Source organism: Schistocerca serialis, chromosome 3 (assembly GCF_023864345.2).
Source record: "Schistocerca serialis cubense isolate TAMUIC-IGC-003099 chromosome 3, iqSchSeri2.2, whole genome shotgun sequence".
Lineage (NCBI taxonomy): Eukaryota > Metazoa > Arthropoda > Insecta > Orthoptera > Acrididae > Schistocerca > Schistocerca serialis.
This window is the reverse complement of record NC_064640.1, coordinates 88,904,927-88,926,888: the sequence shown is the minus strand read 5'-3', so window position 1 is coordinate 88,926,888 and position 21,962 is coordinate 88,904,927. Positions and strand designations below refer to the sequence as shown.

Here is a 21,962-nt window from a genome sequence, read left to right as displayed (position 1 = left end):
GAAAAGTTTCCGTTAAATGCCGATCCCCCACACCCCTCGTGTCGCAAACGCGGCTTTCTCCTGGCATCTCAGGCGTAGATTTGGGTCTTCCCTTGAACACAACACCTTTACTTTCTAAATGGTTCAAATGGCTCTGAGCACTATGCGACTTAACTTCTGAGGTCATCAGTCGCCTAGCACTTAGAACTAATTAAACCTAACTAACCTAAGGACATCACACACATCCATGCCCGAGGCACGATTCGAACCTGCGACCGTAGCTGTCGCCCGGTTCCAGACTGTAGCGCCTAGAACCGAACGGCCACTCCGGCCGGCCTTACTTTTCATGAATGCACGATAGTTCCACTCTTTTGTGAAGGGAACGACACGCCCTTGTCGATCAAACCGTTGGGAGTCCCTAATCTCCCTGCACTGTCTACACCCAGAGGTGGTAACCAGGGCGAGATGTCTTCTTCCTGCAGAAAGAGAAAAAGCGGCGGGTGCCTAGATTCCGGAGCGTTTTCGGAGGAAACAGTGGAAAGCACTCGTGAGCGTGTGTAGTATTACCCCTTTCGCGGCGCGGCGCTATGCGAATCACAGCTTATTCGCGATTATCGCAGAGCGATTGTCCTCTGGGAGCTAACCCGACGTGATCCGCAGCGCTAACGGTCAGCGAATACGTACAAACGGTAGCTCCGCCAATGCACTGCCCTTTTATACGTTACGTATGCGATACTACCGCAATCTGTATGGGATGATATCGCTGTCCCATGACTTTGTCAGCTCGGTGTACAAAAGGCGCGAATAGCGTCTAACGTTAAATGATCACGAAGGACGAGGAGATGCCGTGTACCCATGTAAGGGAACGTTATCAGCACCTGAAAGAATTTGAAAGGGACCTCTTTATACCGTTGACTTTTGCCAGCTGGTCGAATCGTGCAATATCCAGCTATGTGGGGCATTCAGATGTGACAGGGCCTGATGTTGAACAGAGGTGAAACGCAGAGGGAGACAATTACGGGCTGTATTGTGGGTAATAAAACATTTCCAATTGAAAACGATGCAGGAGCAACTTCATTGCCCCTGCAGAAAGCGGCTGAGAATTGTCTTGAAGAAGAAAACACACCACAGTTACGTAATTTTGGCTGCATAGCTTCAGGCGAAATTTCTCACCAGGCCCTCGTACTTGGCGGGAGACACTATTGCTCTAGGTACCTTTATGTGCTCCCTGTGTGCTCAGAACTAAAAAGAACTACGTAACGCGATCGACGGGCATACTAAAGACACTGCCCAACACACCTGTCCAAAAATTTCATCAGATTTTCACAGTGGTTTCCATTTCGCGACCGATCGTTCCTTACTTTCCGAATAACCCTCGTATATACTGTTGATGTTTTCAGCGAACTATAAGTGACAATCAAATGAAAACCGAAGACCCGCCACAACGGGACCATGGAATGGTCCCATTCAAAACTAATCATTTAGACATTTATCCCACTGACTGACTAGACGATCAATTATTGCTTCGTAGAACGCGGTCGGCCACTGACGAATCCGAAATCGCACCCACCATTACACTTCCTCGTCCGACAGAAACTGACGTCCACGCATACCATTCTAAAGGTCGCGAAAGATAGACGAGGGGTGTACGGAGGATGCTGCATTGTTTAAACCGCCGAATCGTAGAATTCGTCTGATGGGCAGTGTGGGGCGGCCGTTATCGTACAACAGAATAACTCAGTCCGACAGCATTCCGATAGCCCGAGGGAAAACGGCAAAAGCAACAGTAGAAATACCCCATATCTTCCCCGCCAAAGAAATCCACATGGAAGAAATAAACTGGCAGACTTCCTTACACATCTCAACTCCATACACGAGAATATTAAGTTCACCATGGAGATCGAAACGGATGGGATGCTCCCTATCCTAGATGTTTTAATTAGAAGACGAGCTGAGGACACTTTGGGCCACAGCGTGTATAGGTAGAAGACGCACATCGATTTGTACCTACATGCGGATAGCTGCCACCATCCGGCACAAAAGAATGGCGTGCTCAGGACGAGATCAGAGTAAGGGAGCCACAACTAAATCGTGACAGCGGTTACATCCTTAGCAGGACATGGGAACCCGCGATCCCCCGGATTAAGAAGAAAAAGGATATTTCCCAGAGTGTACCGACTTCGGGGGAGGAGGGAAGAATAACGAGAGCGGCGCTGGCAGACCCCACTGAACTCAATAGAGGAAAGTCCACTGGACCTGACGGGATACCAATTCGATTCTACACAGAGTACGCGAAAGAACTTGCCCCCCTTCTAACAGCCGTGTACCGCAAGTCTCTAGAGGAACGGAGGGTTCCAAATGATTGGAAAAGAGCACAGATAGTCCCAGTCTTCAAGAAGGGTCGTCGAGCAGATGCGCAAAACTATAGACCTATATCTCTGACGTCGATCTCTTGTAGAATTTTAGAACATGTTTTTTGCTCGCGTATCATCTCATTTCTGGAAACCCAGAATCTACTATGTAGGAATCAACATGGATTCCGGAAACAGCGATCGTGTGAGACCCAACTCGCTTTATTTGTTCATGAGACCCAGAAAATATTAGATACAGGCTCCCAGGTAGATGCTATTTTTCTTGACTTCCGGAAGGCGTTCGATACAGTTCCGCACTGTCGCCTGATAAACAAAGTAAGAGCCTACGGAATATCAGACCAGCTGTGTGGCTGGATTGAAGAGTTTTTAGCAAACAGAACACAGCATGTTGTTATCAATGGAGGGACGTCTACAGACGTTAAAGTAACCTCTGGCGTGCCACAGGGGAGTGTTATGGGACCATTGCTTTTCACAATATATATAAATCACCTAGTAGATAGTGTCGGAAGTTCCATGCGGCTTTTCGCGGATGATGCTGTTGTATACAGAGAAGTTGCAGCATTAGAAAATTGTAGCGAAATGCAGGAAGATCTGCAGCGGATAGGCACTTGGTGCAGGGAGTGGCAACTGACCCTTAACATAGACAAATGTAATGTATTGCGAATACATAGAAAGAAGGATCCTTTATTATATGATTATATGATAGCGGAACAAACACTGGTAGCAGTTACTTCTGTAAAATATCTGGGAGTATGCGTGCGGAACGATTTGAAGTGGAATGATCATATAAAATTAATTGTTGGTAAGGCGGGTACCAGGTTGAGATTCATTGGGAGAGTGCTTAGAAAATGTAGTCCATCAACAAAGGAGGTGGCTTACAAAACACTCGTTCGACCTATACTTGAGTATTGCTCATCAGTGTAGGATCCGTACCAGATCGGTCTGACGGAGGAGATAGAGAAGATCCAAAGAAGAGCGGCGCGTTTCGTCACAGGGTTATTTGGTAACCGTGATAGCGTTACGGAGATGTTTAATAAACTCAAGTGGCAGACTCTGCAAGAGAGGCGCTCTGCATCGCGGTGTAGCTCGCTCGCCAGGTTTCGAGAGGGTGCGTTTCTGGATGAGGTATCGAATATATTGCTTCCCCCTACTTATACCTCCCGAGGAGATCACGAATGTAAAATTAGAGAGATTAGAGCGCGCACGGAGGCTTTCAGACAGTCGTTCTTCCCGCGAACCATACGCGACTGGAACAGGAAAGGGAGGTAATGACAGTGGCACGTAAAGTGCCCTCCGCCACACACCGTTGGGTGGCTTGCGGAGTATCAATGTAGATGTAGATGTAGATGAACGACCTAGGACGCAGCGCCCAGACAGCGGGAGAACTGACGCTGTACCTGGACCACGCGCAGGGCGCGGACCGCACCGACTCATAGGAAGCACCTGATGGTGGAGCGGGAGGGGGATTGTCCTATATATCCATGGCGCCAGCCCACCGCCGGCCAGTACATCAGCGCACCTGAAGATGGCAACGTGGTCGATTGCCGAAATATTGTGTCCTATGCACACTCATACCAGGCTGTTCATAGGAGATTTATTTCGTCATAAAATACGCCTGGAGAAATTAAAGAATCACAAATTCATAACTGTTAACACAAGTTCCGGTAAGGTCATGATGACATTCTTCTTCGCCTGCAGGGGTATTCTGCTCGTCGAGTTCCTCGAACGTGAAACCACAAACATTGCGCAGCGCTATGGAGATACTTTGCAGAAACTGCGAAGCGTCATACGGTCAAAACATCCAGGAATATGGTCGGACAGAATCATCCTGATGCAAACAACGCCCGCTTCCACACTGCCAATTGGAAGGAGGCTCTGCTTTGGTGATTTCGTTAGGAAACACTGCAGCATCCTTCGCAGAGCTCGAATCTTCCACCGTATGATTTTCTCATTTTTGGCGACGTGGAGAAAGACACGCGCGGACGTCGGTTTCAGTCGGACGAGGAAGTGCAAGAATGGTAGTAGTTATGGATCCGTTAGCAGCCGACCGCGTTCTACGAAACAGGAATTGAACGTCTTGTCTCTCAGTGGGATAAATGTCTTAACGAGTGCGGAGTTTACTTTTGAATGGAACCATTCCTTTCTCCGTTGTCGCGGGTGTTCGTTTTCTCATTTGACTGCCCTCATAACAAAGCCGAATTTAGCTAGGCCTTTCTGTGCCGTCGAACATCTCCAGTTGCATAACTAGCTTAGTGTCCTGTCCCCTTATCACATTAAGCTTTCTAGTATAAAGTACAACGGATATCGAAGTTTAGTGCCATTCTCTACGTCCAGTTTATTACTTTCTCGAACCAATCGCTTTTCTTCGTTGTACGCTTCCAGTACATTCCAGTAAGTAATGTTTTTGTTAATTGAGAATGAGATTTTCACTCTGTAGTGGAGAGTGCGCTGATATGAAACTTTCTGGTAGATTAAAACTGTGTGCCGGACCGAGACTCGAACTCGGGACCTTTGCCTTTCGTGGACAAGTGCTCTACCATCTGAGCTACCCAAGCACGACTCACGCCCCGTCCTCACAGCCTTACTTCTGCCAGTACCTCGTCCCCTACCTTCCAAACTTTACAGAAGCTCTCCTGCGAATCTTGCTGAACTAGCACTCCTGAAAGAAAGGATATTTCGGAGACATGGCTTAGCCACAGCCTGGGGGATGTTTCCAGAATGAGATTTTCAGTCTGCAGCGGAGTGTGCGCTGATATGAAACTTCCTGGCAGATTAAAACTGTGTGCCGGGCCGAGACTCGAACTCGGGACCTTTGCCTTTCGCGTGCTCTACCATCTGAGCTACCCAAACACGACTCACGCCCTGTCCTCACAGCTACCTAGAGCAAAGGTCCCGAGTTCGAGTCTTGGTCCGGCACACAGTTTTAATCTGCCAGGAAGTTTTTGTTAATTATTTGACAGGTTCTCGTTTGCTTCTCGTCCTAGCATATAGTCTTTGTCAATGAGAAGAAAGCTTTTTATCTCATGGTTTGAGACCAAATTTCTTTAGTACACTGAACTGCCTATTTCCTTCCAGTCAAAAGATACCCTTCTATTCGTAGAGTAAGAGGGTGTGTCGTTGGATCATCACGAAGTATAAAGTAAATATCATCTTTCTCTTCTCACCGAAGACCGTCTCTCTTGTCGGTTCAGTTACGGATAACGTGTTACTCAGAAAGCCAGTTGTGTACAAAGTCCCGTGCGAGTGTGGTTTATGTTGAGTAAACGCACGAACCATTCAAAAATCAGCCGCTGTATGGACTACGATAACATCGGACACTTTGGCTTCTTTATGCTCTTTGTGGTATTCGGTTGTCAAGTAAGGTATCAGAACCCATCTGATGAAAGAATTAATCGCTATGGCGGCTTCATTATGAACAGAGTGGGGAATCGTAAGCTTGCTATAGTCGGTTCTCAAAGACAGGGGTACTGTGCTCATATCGATGTTACATAATACTTCTGATCAGAATGTGTCATCCAGATGTGCTCTATAATTGGTACGCAGTCATTACGTTGCACATCTGTGGCATCCTAGTATAACCTCTCCAACTCTTTTTTTTAGTGTCTGTGATCGTATGCAAGTTGGTTCATTGGTTGATATGACGGACGGAAGTGCTTCACGGTCTCCGTATCCTTTCCTTACGTCAAGGCACGCTCGCTGCTCCATGTTATACTGCACACTTCTCGATCAGATACTTCTCAGCCCGCCACCAGATGGTGCCCTGCCGCCAGACACAGCAACCCATTCGTATTGCCCTTGACCATTGAATCCCCATATCTTATCTTTATGGTTCTTAGTGGGACTATCGTCTATGGACTTGCCAGGACCAGAATTCTCATTTACACAAAAAAGACATCAGTCATGTTTTATTGTATTTTAATAGTTATTTTATTTGTTTTTCACTGTAAAATGTTTGTGGTTATTCTTTTAACATCGTTAGTCTGAAGAGCAGAAATATGGTTGCTGCCAGCTCTCCCTGCTCTCTTAGAGGGAACTAAATGAACACGAACAACAAAGGAAAAAAACTGGAAATACACTTTTACTATTATACTGACAGTCTTGCGGTTTGCCCCGAAAATAACTGGACGTTTCGCGGCAGAAATACTATGAAAAGAGAAGTGTTGCTTCCTTCTCCAATCTGAAAACTTCACTGATCAACAATTACGTCGTGAAAATATTCATTGTTGTTGATTATATAGTCGGAAATATACTAATAATACAAGAAGCTGATTTCAGCTCCTGCCGGAGCTTTCATGAGAGCTTGCCATCTAGCCTGTGCCGCATTAATCTAGTGTCTTCTGTTTAATTAAACTTACCATATTGCAAGAAAGTGCGATGTCAGTACGAAAAGAACTGTGTGTCATACTTTTGGATTTACTGTGATTTATTGCTATTAAGAGGGAGCCTTTTATGCGTAAACCAAATCGGCATGTAGTCACTGAAATATGTAACAGTTACTCTTGATTCACCCGCAAACCAGTAAGTTTACTGTTATTTGCTACAGTACAAGGGAAGTCATTAATATACATCTTAAGAAAGACCCTTGTATGAAACCATACGAACACCCTAAGTTCATTGACCGTGCTTATTTCTTGCTATGTGAGAACGAAAAGCAACTTTCGGCTATGTGCTGTCCAGATAACCAGTTCAGTAACATGCCTAAAGAGTATAACGTCTATGCTATGTCGCAGAAGATAACCAATGGACGCAGATTTTGTTTAATCCATGCCACTGGCTACCTTATACAAAAAAACGTTTTGATTTATGAATAGAATGGCAATTTGTAAAAATGAACCGCTTATGTGTCAGTATATTATACTCAGGGAAATAAATAATTTCTCAGTTGTACATTATATTTTCAAAACTCTCTGAAAACAGTTGTAAAAATTATCTAGACCTACAGTTATTAACATCATTTTCTTACTTCTGCCATAGAGATCTCGCCCCTGAATTTTGGGAAAATATGTGCCACAGGAACAACTAAGTAACTGCTACTATTGATACGTTCTTACTTACTTACCCAGCGATCACCGTCCCTGTAGGCCATCCGCAGCATCAACAACAGTCTCCACCCACTCTGTCTTTTGCTGTTGCCTCCTCCCAACTGACTACATTCAGAGCTTCCGTATCCCTCTTTAAGTCGTCTTCTGATCTATTTCTTGGCCTACCCAGGGGTCTTTTCGTTTTAATGTTGACAATGAAAGCTGGCTTAGGATATCGAGTGTTGGGCATACAGATTACGTGACCTGTCCATTGGAATCGTCTGCTCCTCAAATATTGTAAGACATTTGACTGATTCTTGCTCTCATAAATTTCATTATTCTTTCTTGCTCCCCAAGTATGCCTTTTTGTCACCGGGCCCCAGAGTCTTCTCAAGGCCTTTCTTTCAAATGTTAGAAGCTTTTGCTTCTGCATTGTAGTTGGTATCCAGCCTTCTGAACCATAGAGGACATTGGGGCGCATAAAGGCAGTGTAGATTTTCATTTTCTCAGAATGTCATATGGCTTTAGTCTTGAATATCTCTCTGAGGACAAGTAGACATCTGGAGCTAGCAGAAATTCTTTCGTTTACATCTGTGAGTACCTGAACTGATCAACTGGCTTGAACTTGTGAAGTGCTTTTGTACATATTTAGTTCTGCCTACTTGCGTATGTACAGTTTTGTGTTTATTGATGAGTTGTCCTGTTTTACTTGCTGCTATGGCGATTTTTGTACTTCTCCCCAAAATCTTGTTCACTGTCGCTCATTAACAGTATGCCGTCCGTGTAAGCAAATATCTGAAATCTGTCACCTTCCAATCGTAGGCCATTACACTGTTCAACTTTGCTCTATCTTACGACTTTCTACATGGTGAGATTAAACAGTGTGCATGACAGTGCATCTCTCTGTTTTAATCTAGTTGTTATGGGAAAAGATTGTAAGTATACTCCCCCAGTTCTTACTGCCGCTCTCGATTCACACATACATACTCTAATCATTTCAGTGAGCTTATTTGGGATTCGGAACTTCTTCAGAATTCTATAGAGGCTATCTCGATGAATATGAATGGTTTCATAAGCTCTTTGAAAATCTATGGACAATACCTGAACTTTTCTATCGCTTTCCTACTACTGCAACAAATGACCTTTATTACCCACTGTTAAAGCCATTAGTACCTCAGAGAGGAGTTCAATATGCTGCAATAAATACTTTTGATCATTCGCCCAATAACATAAAATGTCCGACAGATAGCGAAGCAAATTGACGAATTTCTACCTGAAAAAAAGGTTAACAAACATTAATCATGTAATGATGTATACATATCTTGTAAACTGACTCGTACCAATTAATTTCGATGAAAGAATTGTTCAGTTGATCTATGAAACATGTAACTAACCAACTTTCTCAAGAATCTGCTTAAGAGCAAACACATTGTCAGTAGCTAAATTGCTTGGACGGAATCCAGTCTAATATTCTCCCATGACATTTTCTGCAAATAGATTTAGATTTTCTAAGATAATTGTAGAATGGACCTTATACGCCCCGTTACGTAAACTGATTTCTCGGTAGTAAGAGCAATCTCTCTTTCTTCCTTTCTCTCATACAGGACCAGTAACAGTTGTCTTCCAGCTGATGACGGTTCAATCCCGCGTCCGGCCATCCTGATTTAGGTTTTCCGTGATTTCCCTAAATCGCTCCAGGCAAATGCCGGGATGTTTCCTTTGAAAGGGCACGGCCGACTTCCTTCCCCATCCTTCCCTAATCCGATGCGACCGATGACCTCGCTGTCTGGTCTCCTTCCCCAAACAACCAACCAACCATCTTCTAGCTGTCTGGTAACGTCTCTGTCTTCCAAACTAGATGAGAGTTTACACAGCTCGATCAGTAGTCTGCTTCCTCCATACTCCAAGATCTTTGCTTAGACCATATCCTCTCCTGGCGTTTTATTGCTTTTAATCTTTCGGATGGCTTTGACTATTTTCTCCACCGTGGTGTCAATCTCTATCTCATTTGTTTCTTCTTAGTTTTCACTGAAACGTAGCTCTGGGTTAGGGTAGTTGAGTAGCTCGCTGAAATACTGTTTCCAACTCTCTCAGGCTGATTCAACATCCATAATCACGTTTCCATTTTCGTCATTGATAAACTGACTTCTTGTGTTGATCTCCTTTCTTGATATTTTCACATTTTGGAAGAAACTCCTACTGTGCCGGTTTCGTCTATTCAGTTCCACATTTTCAATAATTTTTGTTAAGCATTTTCTCAGTACTCTTGAGGCCACTGTGCGATGTTCTACATATGGTCTAGATATATCTCCTTCAGTGTTTCATTACCTGCGTGTATAGCGGTAACTCACGTGCTTTCTTTCTTTTCTTAATCACATCTCTGCATTCTTCACTAAACCATCTTCTCTTTCCCCGTTTTTTCTTTCTACCCAGTGCATTTTTCGCAGAATTTGTCACGGCTGTCTTCACAGTGAGTCACACTTCCTCCACGTCTTCCTTATCTGCATTTTTAGTACTTCGAAACGGTTATTTGTTTCTAACTCAGATTCTTTACGTTTTTCTTCACTTTCTAGTTTTGCCACGTCAAACAGTAGGTTTCCATTTTTTGTTTTCTTACCAGACCTGAAATTTTCTATGTCTAGTTTCACATCTACCAAGAAGGTCAGTTACACACTCCGTTCCTCGTCAGGCTACGAAATCTTGCAACATATTCTTGCGCTGCATGTCTGTCACTATCATTACATGATCCACCCAGTGGATGGATACCATTCGGTGAGCCCCATGTTCCTAGATGAATTTCCTTACGTAAGAATGTTGTTGAGCTGATAACCAAGTTTTCTGAAGCTGCAAACGTTATCATCTTGAGGCTGTTATCGGTGGTTCCTTGTCGGTAATATGCAGTGCACCAATATTTACTTTTTTGTTTGGTTCCTTATCGTAATTATATGAATCAAAGACTTACAGACTTCATCATTGCCTATAATTCTATTCTGTTAGTTTCAGTAGTCCTATCTCCTGCTGTTCGCTTGAAATATGCGTTCTAAGAGAAACCTGTGTATATTTCAGTTTTCCCAGAATAGACAAGAAATGATCACAGAAAATTTGTAATATTAGTAAGTCACCATTCTCTTACTTGTAGTAGCTGATAACTGAGTCTTTATGTTTTTTTTTCTCTGACACTGCCCTTACTATACACCATATTGTTTCAACTTACAAAGCTCATAGCCTCTTTAATGATATATGTTACGATCTTCCTGTATTTTCTGTTATGAGATGCAATTATTGCTCTTGATTGTACTGTAAGTTTCGATAAAATCTTTCATACATTGTAATAGCCTATATAAATGCAATGGAATGTAACATCCTTGCTGTGCTGTGCTGTGCTGCACACCTCCTGGCACATGCTTTTCAAAAGTTGAATAAATGATTCTACAAAAATCAGGGAAGTATTTTCAAATTTCGTGCATATCTGTTTGCTGATTTCCTTTTCAATACCTTCCAACACTGAGGCGAAAGTCTCATTTTCTCATAAGACATTAAAACAGATTTGACACTGAACCTATTCATCAATGAGATTTCAGTCAAAATTTTATCCACAGCATTTCTGGTGTATCTCTGTATTCCTCTACATCTTTATTTGTAGTGTACAAGCCACCAGACAGCCAGCATACGTCGTTCAGCACAATCATTCACCCTCCTGTCCCCGGCCCCTCTTTCTGTTTCATTTCCGAATGATATACAGAAATAACAACTGTCAGTATGACTTAGAATTTATCTGAATTTACTGTATTCGTTATTCCCCGAGATATGTATAGGAAGAAGTAATATGTTCTTTGAGCGAGCGAGATGGCGCGGTGGTCAGCCCTTCAGACCCCAGTCCGGACTTCCAGACTAAGATTGTCTTTGGTTTCCCTAAACTGGTTAAGGCAGATGTAGGGATGGTTCCGTTGAAAAGGACACTGCCGGTATCCTTCTATATTATGCTCCAAATCAGCTTGTGCTCCGTCTCTAACGGCATCTTCTTCGATGTGACGTGAGAGTCTAACCTCCTCCTGCCCTTCTTCTTGGCACGCGCATTCACATAATTTTTGCAATAATTTAAAAACTTATTGTCACCGTAATGAACAACACCACTTATGCTGAAGTCGAATTAGTATCAACGTGACATTGTCGCGATGATTAAACGAGGCCAGGATGAAATATGCAGCTCATCTTTGAATATTTTCAACTTCATACTTTAATCGTACCTGTTAATGGTCGCAGAACGATGTGAAATACTAGAGTGTCAGTCGTACGAGGATTCTCTATCTATATCCTCCGTGAGTGTGTTACATTTCAATGGAATTCTTACAATGAATCTGTTTTGCAACTGGCTGTCCAACAAGACGTTTTGTCTAGTCGTTCCATCTTAAATATTCGTTCATAAACGCGTATTTAAAGCAAATTGATTGAAGGAAGGAGAATTTTTCCTTCTTTATTTTCCATATAATACCTCACAAGCCATCTCTGAAGCCATAATATATTATTACACTAGTGCTTACATCGCTAGCAAAACTTAACATAGTGTCATGTTCGCTCATGGAAAGCTTGTAGTTCGGACTCAGGGATCTGTGTATCACAATCTCTAAAAAATTGATTCCCGTAAGTCAAACATTGCTGTACCGCACTCTGAAGTTTTGAAACATTAGTCTCTGAGAATGAAATGTTATCTTCGACATACATTGCAAATACTCCCGTCCGAAAAGAACACCCGGGAAGAAAATTTGTTTAGCATATGCCCACGCAAAGGGAGTCCCACTGTCTCTTCATTTCGAAGTTGAGAAACAAAAAATAACACAAGTGAGATATACTTCTGGTTCACTGACTTTCCCCGACAGTATCTTGATGTTTCGATAAAATACTGGCACTATTCTCTAAGGTTTCTTTTCCTGTAACCTCTGAATGAATTTATTTAATTACAGTGTTGTAAACAGCATGATTTGTTTTATTTTATTGATAATGATAAGGAATGTAATCGACTGAAAAAGTATTAAAGATAAATAATGACAACTGGATTCATTGTACTCCAGTACTAGGATTCACACTTCCTGTAAAAACGAAATGATCGTATGGCATTCACTGGCCGGGATATCCCGTTTCGGGGTTCGGCCGCCTTAATGCAAGTCTTTTTAGTTGACGCCACTTCGGCGACTTGCGCGTCAGTGCCGGCCGGGGTGGCCGAGCGGTTCTAGGCGCTACAGTCTGGAACCGCGCGACCGCTACGGTCGCATGTTCGAATCCTGCCTCGGGCATGGGTGTCTGTGATGTCTTTAGGTTAGTTAGGTTTAAGTAGTTCTAAGTTCTAGGGGACTGATGACCTCAGAAGTTAAGTCCCATAGTGCTCAGGGCCATTTGAACAATTTTTTTGCGCGCGTCAATGATGATGAAATGGTGATGAAGGACAAACACCCAGTCCCCTGCCGGGAATCGAACCTGGACCCCCTTGCGTGGTAGGCGGTACCGCTACCGCTGCGCTACGGAGGCAGACACACTTCCAGTAGAAGAGCTTCGTGTTTTCTCTTCATAAATGATACAAAGCGGTCGTCTTATACATAATGAATGGAGAAACATTTCACAGACTCAGAATATCTAGAATTGGTTCAGTCACTGTATGTTTACAATATATAACATTCTTGAAATAAACAATCAAAAAACATATCACTGTTTATGACGCTTCCAGGTACTGCATAGACGTAAACGCACATGTACCTGTGCCATATGGAACGCCGAGTTAGCTGTCTCTGAAATTTCATTTTCATTAGCTTCTTTTTCGTTTCTTAGAGTAGCTCAGATACAACTAGGTGGAAATGAGATGAAAAGCTGAGGTTTTGCTTGGTCAATACGGCGGAACTTGTTTCGTCCAACTTTATGAAATACCTCGCCTGAGTGCAGAGAAAGCAATTTGAAACTTGAAGATAAACTCCAATCGTTATTCGTAAGCCCTTTGCATTCAGAAAGCATTACCTGCAACTAGCAGAAAGCAACAGGGGTTGCGTAGCATTTCTCTGGTTTCATACAGAAGAATTCAGCAAATACATTTTTGTCCTTCTCAGCAAAAATCTAGGGAAATATTATACAACTTATAATGATTTTGGATAAGTTATTGAATCAAATGGTCTTGTTCGGTTCTCATAAGGACATATTTTAATACCTTCAGTTTATAAATTTTTGGAGAGATTTCTGTGTTTCAAATCCTATATTTATGTCTTATGGCTTTGAATTAAGCCTCACATTCTTATCACATTAAACAGTAGCTCAAGTCATTCAAAGTTCTGGTTTGAACATTTGTGCCTCAAACTCAAAAAAAATTTTAGACTTCAGATTCTGCACCTCTGTGTTTATTAATAAAGCTCTTTACCGGATATATATAATATTAATTTCCTTGAGTCTAGTGCTCGAACTGTCATTGACACTGTGATCATTTCTTTTTACAGTGAATACGAAGTAATTGAACCACTGCAGCCTGACGTTAAAGACTTTAAAACTGCTTCTGTGAAGAGCTGTGGAAGCAGCGAGAAAGCGGAAAAGAATTCCAGATCATCGGCTGAAGTTGTTGTCGTCAAGCCAACATCGTCAAGAGCGAGGTGAGTTTATGAAGAGAACCATACAACAATTACCGCAAGAATGAGGAGCAGGTTAGCAATAGGTCGACGAGCGGTTAGAGGTCAGTTCTGTAGATTCTGCAGTCAACAGAAACTGTCTACATGTTACAACGGTTTACTGACGTGTAAAAAAATGCCACACTGTCTGCAATGGTATTTTATTACAGATAACAGTACACCAATGATTAAATTCTCTTTAAGATGGCATATTCATGATGATGCGATAATCAAAAACCGAGTCTTTTAGGACACTATGTCACGTGTACTTGAGGGTGAAAAATTCGTTTGAATGAGTATTGTGGATTACGTACACAAAACACTTCTTCTTCAGTAGTTCAGATACGCATTTTCCTTCGTGCATAAAATCGATTTCATCACTGGCTATGGTTGAGTGTTCAGATTCTTTGACTAACCCGTACTCATCCATTGCTATCCTCATAAAAGAGCTCTTCTCTTTATAACTCCTGTACTGTGCCTGTTCCCAAAGCTGTAGCTGCTAGATACGAACGATGTTATGTTGATTTGGCCAAGCAGCCATACTAGCAAATGCCACTAAAGGCTGCCTCGCCAAGTGTATGCTGTGCTGCCATATAACCGTCAAACGATCAAATGCTTTCGTAGATCGGTTAATCACGCCGCAAACTGATTAATCGTGGTTTACTATGCGAGTTGCGTTTTGTAATAAAACGTGGCAAACGAAATCGATTTCCCTGCGTGGAGCCTGCAAAGGAATCTGCGGTTGCTCAGTTTATAGTGTAGTCCTATTTATTACGGAGTGGGTCTGTGGTATTTATTAGTATCTATAACCTCCTAGAGAACAGTTCGTACTGACACGCAAGGTCTCTCGATGCTGTTTGCTCAACAAGAGACTGATTCTTATTATTATTATTATTATTATTATTATTATTATTATTATTTTAGTTAGCGTTAATCCTTCCTAGTATAGACTCCGCTATTCTCGGAGTTTGGCATATTTATTTTATTTTTGATATTTCTTCTGGATGCCCTTCCTGTGGCCACAGTCGTCAGTTACCTGAAGGAGGGAAGTTGTGTACACCACATGTCTGTCACTTTTTTCCGTGTATGTTCATATTTTAACTGTCTGTGTATTGTATTTTATGAGGCATAAATTGGGGACTAGCCCAGTATTTGCGTAAACGAGCGTCAGGAACCGCCCAAAATCCACACTCAGGCTGCCCGGTGCGCCAACCACGTTGGTTAATATGCTGCGCGTGCGTATTTCATCCAGATCTGATCCACCTCCCTGTTTCGCAAGCTATCGCGCTGTGACTTACGCTATACGAGAAGATTACATGTCGAAAAAAGTATCAGTTACGGACTAGTCTGCTCAACATCACTGACTAGAATACTGATGGGAAATTTAGGAGCGCATATTTCACACCAGGCAACAAAGATTTGTAACAAAAAACTTAGCTCCGTCCGAACAGGCTTCGGAAGGCGCAACAGTGCCAACATCATCAGCGGACAGTCGTCTCTGAATGCGGATATGGAGGGACATGTTGCCAGCATATCGCTCTCCCAGCCGCTGTCAGTTTTCGTGACCACTTCTGAGCCAAGTAGCTCCTCAGTTGCCCTTAAAAGGGATCAGTGCATCCCATTTGCCAACAGCGTTCAGCAGAACCAGACGGTTACCCACCCAAGGGCTAGCCAAGCCTGCAGCGCTTAGCTTCGATGATCTGCGGCAACGCCGTTGGCTACAGAGCATTTTGCCAAATCCTAAACTATTACACAAGTCCGCAGATAATGGATTGTGAGTGTCTAAGCCTTTTTTTCCTGATCGGGAGTACATTTGCGAGAGTAGTGCCTGCCACTAAAGGTAAAGAAAGGGGCAGCAGCATAACAGTCAATTATCTGAAGCGTACCCTTGAGAAGAATTCTACTGCAACGTATCAGATTCACGGCAACATGTTACGAATTCCATTATTCTCGCTGTTATTCCTATCTACATCTTGAATCTACCGGGGAACAGGCATATGAAACTGACGAAGCAATCTGCCATCTGGATTCTTCCATCAACTGCATCAAATATTTTATGTTGAGAGCAACTTTTGAAAATACAGAATTGCAGAAATCGATTTCCTACATCTGCTGATAAATGAAAGTTAACCGAAAGAATTTCAGACGGTTTGTTAACGCACAGAACTCAGTAAAGACTAACAAGTCGTAGCAATGGCAAATGACAGCGAAACATTTTTATATGGTATACATTTGTATTTGAAAATAGTTCTATTAAATACGTTAAACATCGAAAATTACTAGAAATTCGTGACCGACTGCCTAAAAAATACTATCAACGCAATTCTCCTTTTCCGTTTTGAAGGAATGATGTGTGGAATGGTGAGATAAAATCCCAGGCAGCAGTTGTAGAGAGTCTCGAGAAAAGGTACGTTGGTGCCTCGCTCGTATAATATCGTCAACCAAAATAAAAATGCGCTTGTGTTTCTTGCTGAACAAAAACTAACATACAGAGAATACATAAATGCTTAAATGTTAAACCTAATTGAGACCTTAAACTACCTTATACATGGGCAAATGCACTTAATGGTGAACACTGCTACAATTTAGTTATAAGGAATATACGTTCTTAAAAATAAAGAGACTCGGGAGAGATACTGCGGTTGCCCCTGTACAGAAATATTGTTTGACTACAATCGTTGGTGGTTGCTGACGAAGATTAGTCATTGGCTGAACACTTTTGACTTCTTCAAATGGATGATTAAACAGCAGAAGAATATTGCGTGGATAATATATATTTAGTTGTACGATCTGACAGTCGAGAACGTAACCCGCGGGGAGCACCTTCGCAAATCCTACGTGCATCACGCCTCGCTACACTCGCAATTCGTGTAATAAACAACGAATTACGAAATTATGTACCGCAATCAACACGATTGTTTGGTTATTACTGTTACCAGTACAAAGAACTTAATTTTATTTCATAGTAACTAACAGTCAGTCAGTCAAGAGCGGTTGTGATACACGTAGCTGAAAGAAAATTCTCCAGCTTAGCATGAAAATTAACTTCTTACAATCCGTCCAAAAGCAACGGTATGAAGAAAGAACCTCGAACTGCAGCCAGTAATAAAATTTAATAAGTTTTCATCTAATACTCATCTTGAGGTTTGAAGCTCACTCTTGCAAATAAAATTTGTCTTTGGCTAGTTTTCACCTTGAGCAAACACAATTCTGTCTTATTTTCTACGTCGATATATTTTGCTGAAGTTACAGCATCATCAGTGGCTGTATTTTATATTTCCTTTCTATTAATTGCGTTATTGTATCTGTGAATGTAGAATTTCAGTTTTTGAGTAAATAATTCGTAAATTTAAAAATCGACAATTTTTTTGTACACTCACGCACACACACACACACACACACACACACACACACACACACACACACACACACCACCTTTCGCGTGGAATAAAATAATATTAACCATAACAGTCTTAACATGCCCAGTCGTAAATTTTCGAGGTAATAAAGTTTTCTGTATTAAGCCCTCCGTGGTTGCAGAAGACGAACTGTGAAATAAAGACTGTTATATCGCAAAATAAATACACAGAAACCACAACATCTGTCAACAGGGTGTATACATAAAAATGTTTATTTTAAGTTTGCGAATAATCTACTTAAGAACCGAAGTTCTATATGTACAGTCAGTATAAAGAAATTTTTCCTGTTATTTAATAGCAATGAAAAGAAAAAAAGACTGATGATGCTGTAACTTCAGCTAAACGTATCTGTGTAGAAAAGTAGGAAGCATTATGTTTCTCAAGGCGGAAAAAAAAGTTAGTCCAGTTTTAACCACACACAATCCCGGAAGTTAGCATAAATGCTGTAATTATACCCATTGTCCATCATTCAAAAATTTTGTGGTCAGTTTTCTGTTTTCCCTCTTCGTCATTTAATCTCCCTTCACTAATTCTTGTGTGTAATAAGCCTCTGTGTATTGCAACCAGTTTCTTAGAGACGTTGAGATTCGAACTTTGGTTTTATAAACGAAGCTCATTTTACAGTAAAACCTTTATTTATTATCACGTTAAGCCCATACTTTCGTTTTCACTTAAGAAAGTTCGTTCAGAATATTATTCTATTTTATTTTAAAAACTTTTACAATCTTGGTAATTAACTTATATTTGCGTTTTGAAACCGACATAGCTGCAGACTGATAATGACGAAACTGGTCGCGAAATGGCTTATACTTTACTTTGTGTGTTCATATGTCTACAAGAACCCATTGCTGATAGCAACAAACACGACATTCATGTATCCAGTAACTTGCAGGGTACCTGTTTGTTGCGGTCACTTGGATTTCATTCCAGTATGTTCGATAAACACTTGCAGACATTTACTAACATTCTTCTTGGACAGAACATGGGGAACCTTACGCCGAGCTCTTGGTGGACTGGTCTCGTGCACATCCGGTTTTCTACTTCATTTCAAAGATGTTCAGTGATGTAGTGTCGGGATTAGAGCATGAGACTATCCGCTGAATCTCTTGGAAAAACAACAGAATGATCTTTGCTTTGTAGACAGGAACATTTTCAAACTGCTACAAATAAGATACATTTCCATTTGGCATTAATCCATCGAGAAAAGCAAATTAACTGCTTATAAAGCAATAAAACAGCCCCAGGCCATCAATTACTTTCACTGAATATCACTTTTGCAGTACCACACTCAGGTGAAAACGGTTTGTCTGGCTTAGGCCTGCCAGCACAGGGCCAGTTGACTAAATCACCCACAAAACTTTCTACAAGTGCGTCACAGAGCAAAGAAGCTCAAATGGTCAAATGGCTCTGAGCACTATGGGACTTAACATCTGAGGTCATCAGTCCCCTAGAACTTAGAACTATTTCAACCTAACTAACCTAAGGACATCACACACATCCATGCCCGAGGCAGGATTCGAATCTGCGACCCTAGCAGTCGCGCGGTTCCGGACTGAAGCGCCTAGAACCGCTCGGCCACCGCGGCCGGCAGCAAAGAAGCGTAGCTTACAGCACTTTAAACGATGTCGCTCTTTGCTTCTTGTCATCAGTGGTTTCTGCGAATCAGGCCGACCACGAAAACAATGTCGTATCGCTTAATAGAGGGATCGCTTTATCGATGGCTCTATGTCCCACCTGCAACGCAATAACTGGGCAATAGTTGGACGTCTGCCACGTTTTTCGTACAATACGCTTCGGAAGGGAAGGAATGTTAAAGTTTCGTCGACGATGAAGTCACTAGATATGATAAATCTCGGGTAGGAGGAGGATGGGGAAGGGATTCAGCCTTGTCTTTTTTCAAGGGAGCAATCACGGCACTAGTCTTAATCGATTCAGGAGAACCAAGTAGTCCAACATCTACGTACCCGAAAGCTGATTTGAGGCCCATTTCTCCCGAGTGCGACTGCAGTTCCACGACGATAGCTCCACGTCGCTCGGCAGTACGTTTGAGTGTTCGGCAGTCCCTGACAGTTAATTTATTAGGTACCCTCTGCCACGCACTGTACGGTGTGGAGTATGTGTGTAGATGCAGATGTAGGTCTACCTTAAGGTATAATTCACTTTAATTCTTTTCTAAATTTTCCGCTTTACACTAAATCTCTCAAACACAATGCTCGAACTTGTGGGCCTCTACAACTATGCCTCCTTCTAATTCAGTGGTTGGTTGATTTTACAGTACACTTATTTAAGGGGTTTACAGATTGTGCATTTACTTATATATCCCCGAATTCACCCCATGACGTCCCTCGGAGTCCGCACAGTGCAATAGAGTACATGGAGAGCGACGCAAAAGCAGGTATAGGAGAAAATATATCACATCTGCGGTGCTCAGCGATTTAGGTCTAGGCGAATACACAGTGACACCTTTTCGATTCAGCAAAATAACTCAATCGAGAATTATTGCATTCGGATTTCACTTCTCGGCGTTTAAACAGGGTAGTCCACAAAATAAAGTCACATACGTTTCTCTGCTCTCCATACACTGTTGACTGTATGAATTTAACTGCGTCCTTAATCTCTCTTATCTCGATTCGTCGTCAACACTCTTTATTTGTTATCTTTGCCTGTAGAGCAATGCCAAATTATATTGAAATACCTAACTCTAACTAAATTATTGCATATTTTATGTCCTCACATACTTAATAGGACTGAAATATAGAATTATTTTTAAGTATGAAGTTCCATATAAAATACTATTTTTTTTTAGGAATAAGTTATTTATTCTAAACATGTCACATATAGAAAGAGGGCTAATGTTTCAGTGGACCTCCAGTCACGAGCGCAGCTTCCACTAATGGACTCAGCTCTAACAACAGCGACAAGTTAACCAGTGTGAGTATTGTTGCATAAAATACGCTTTGCGCGTTTGTCCAGCAAATGGGACATTCAAAACTTCCCGGAATTTAAGAATGTATACTTTTTAGGTTTTTTGTCTGTCCTGTTCTAAGTACCTGTTGAGAAAAATCAGTATTATAAATTAATATTGTAGCAATAAGTGGTAGAAAAAGTTAGATTCATAGGGAATGCACTGTTTTGTGTGTTACAGCTCGAAAAAATTTAAAATGTTAGTTGTAGTGAAGTAAAAGAAATCCTGTCTTTCATTAAATTGTAATTTAGATCAATAAAGGCATTGTATAATGTAGTTATCTGGCTATCGAAGTTATTTCCCTGTAGTGAAAATTTCATGCTGGGACGTCACAACTTCTTTTCGCCAGGAGTAGTAAGACGAAGGATGCTACTGACAATGGCCTGGATTTGCTGCCAACCTGCCTGGTCTATAAATTTAACAGGAAAACAGTCAGTACTGCATTTTTTTTAATGTGACACTTTTTCACCAAAAGGAACAACATGATGCCAAGTTGAGAATTGTCACAGAGGACAAATGTCGCAATTAAATTTGACTTCCACCCCCAAGGAATTTATAAATATCACCTCTATGACCATGATACTTATAGCTTACACTTAAATATTTTAATAACGCTCGTGCTGTGTTTTCAGTTAATGAATGCCTATTTTCTTCGCAATACACGTTTCATACGGTTGAAATAAAACATGATAAGTGGTCTGAAAGTTGCAGGTAGTTTACAGTTTGGTTTCTTTCTAGCACATGTATATGTATTTCCTGCGTGCATATTCCACAGCTACTTGTACTACTGATTTTCTTGCCCAATTTTGGTTTTTATTTTCAGGACAACAGTCCTTCCACATGGTGTGCATGTTTACGTACTGTATCACGTTGAGGCTTACTGATTTCTGGTGGCAGAAAATTCTGATTACAAGAGTCGGTAGGGAGAGTGGGCGGTGAGTAATAAATGTAAATGATACAGTGGTGAGGCGTGTTGGGAGAGGGGACGGAGGTATATGAATCATTGAGAGGGTGATATAGTGGAGAAAACAGAAAGAAGGAAAGAAAAGAGAAATTTGTTTCTCTCTTTCCTGTATTCGCGAGGATTGGGAGCTTGAAACTATTTTCGTCTCATTGATTTAGTCCCATATGTGTTCCATAATTTTGTACAGTGTCTGCTTTCCACTGTTTGTTTGGTTATTACCCAGATTTTTAATGTGTGACAACATATCAAACGCAACAATGTGATCTTGATGCAGTATGTAAACGTATGTATTATGTGGGAAATGTGTAGTCCTGAAAGTAACATAAGAAAGATAAACTCACCATCAAAGGTCATTTAAAATACGCACATATATATCTACATATAAGGTGAAACGTGTAAGGAAGCGTCATAAGCAAATGAAGCGCACTTCATTAGACTGAAAAACAAAAACATAAATCAAATAAATTAATTAATAAATAAAAATGAAAAAATCGTAAAGTATCTGTTATCTTCAGACTGCTGGAAATATTTAACTCATTAAAACGAAACGCATACGGTCTCTGAAAAACGAATATAGTAGTTGCATAGATGCACAGACATCATC

General features: G+C 41.5%; 1 long non-coding RNA gene across 1 annotated transcript in view; it reads left to right on the top strand.

Moving 5' to 3' along the window:
* LOC126471532 (uncharacterized) overlaps positions 1-20,569 on the top strand; it is a 44,524-nt gene extending 23,955 nt beyond the window's left edge. The window contains exons 2-3 of the long non-coding RNA XR_007586331.1: positions 13,846-13,995; positions 20,291-20,569. This is a non-coding gene — a long non-coding RNA (uncharacterized LOC126471532). The remainder of the gene's footprint in view (positions 1-13,845; positions 13,996-20,290) is intronic.
* The last annotated feature ends 1,393 nt before the right edge of the window (positions 20,570-21,962 follow it).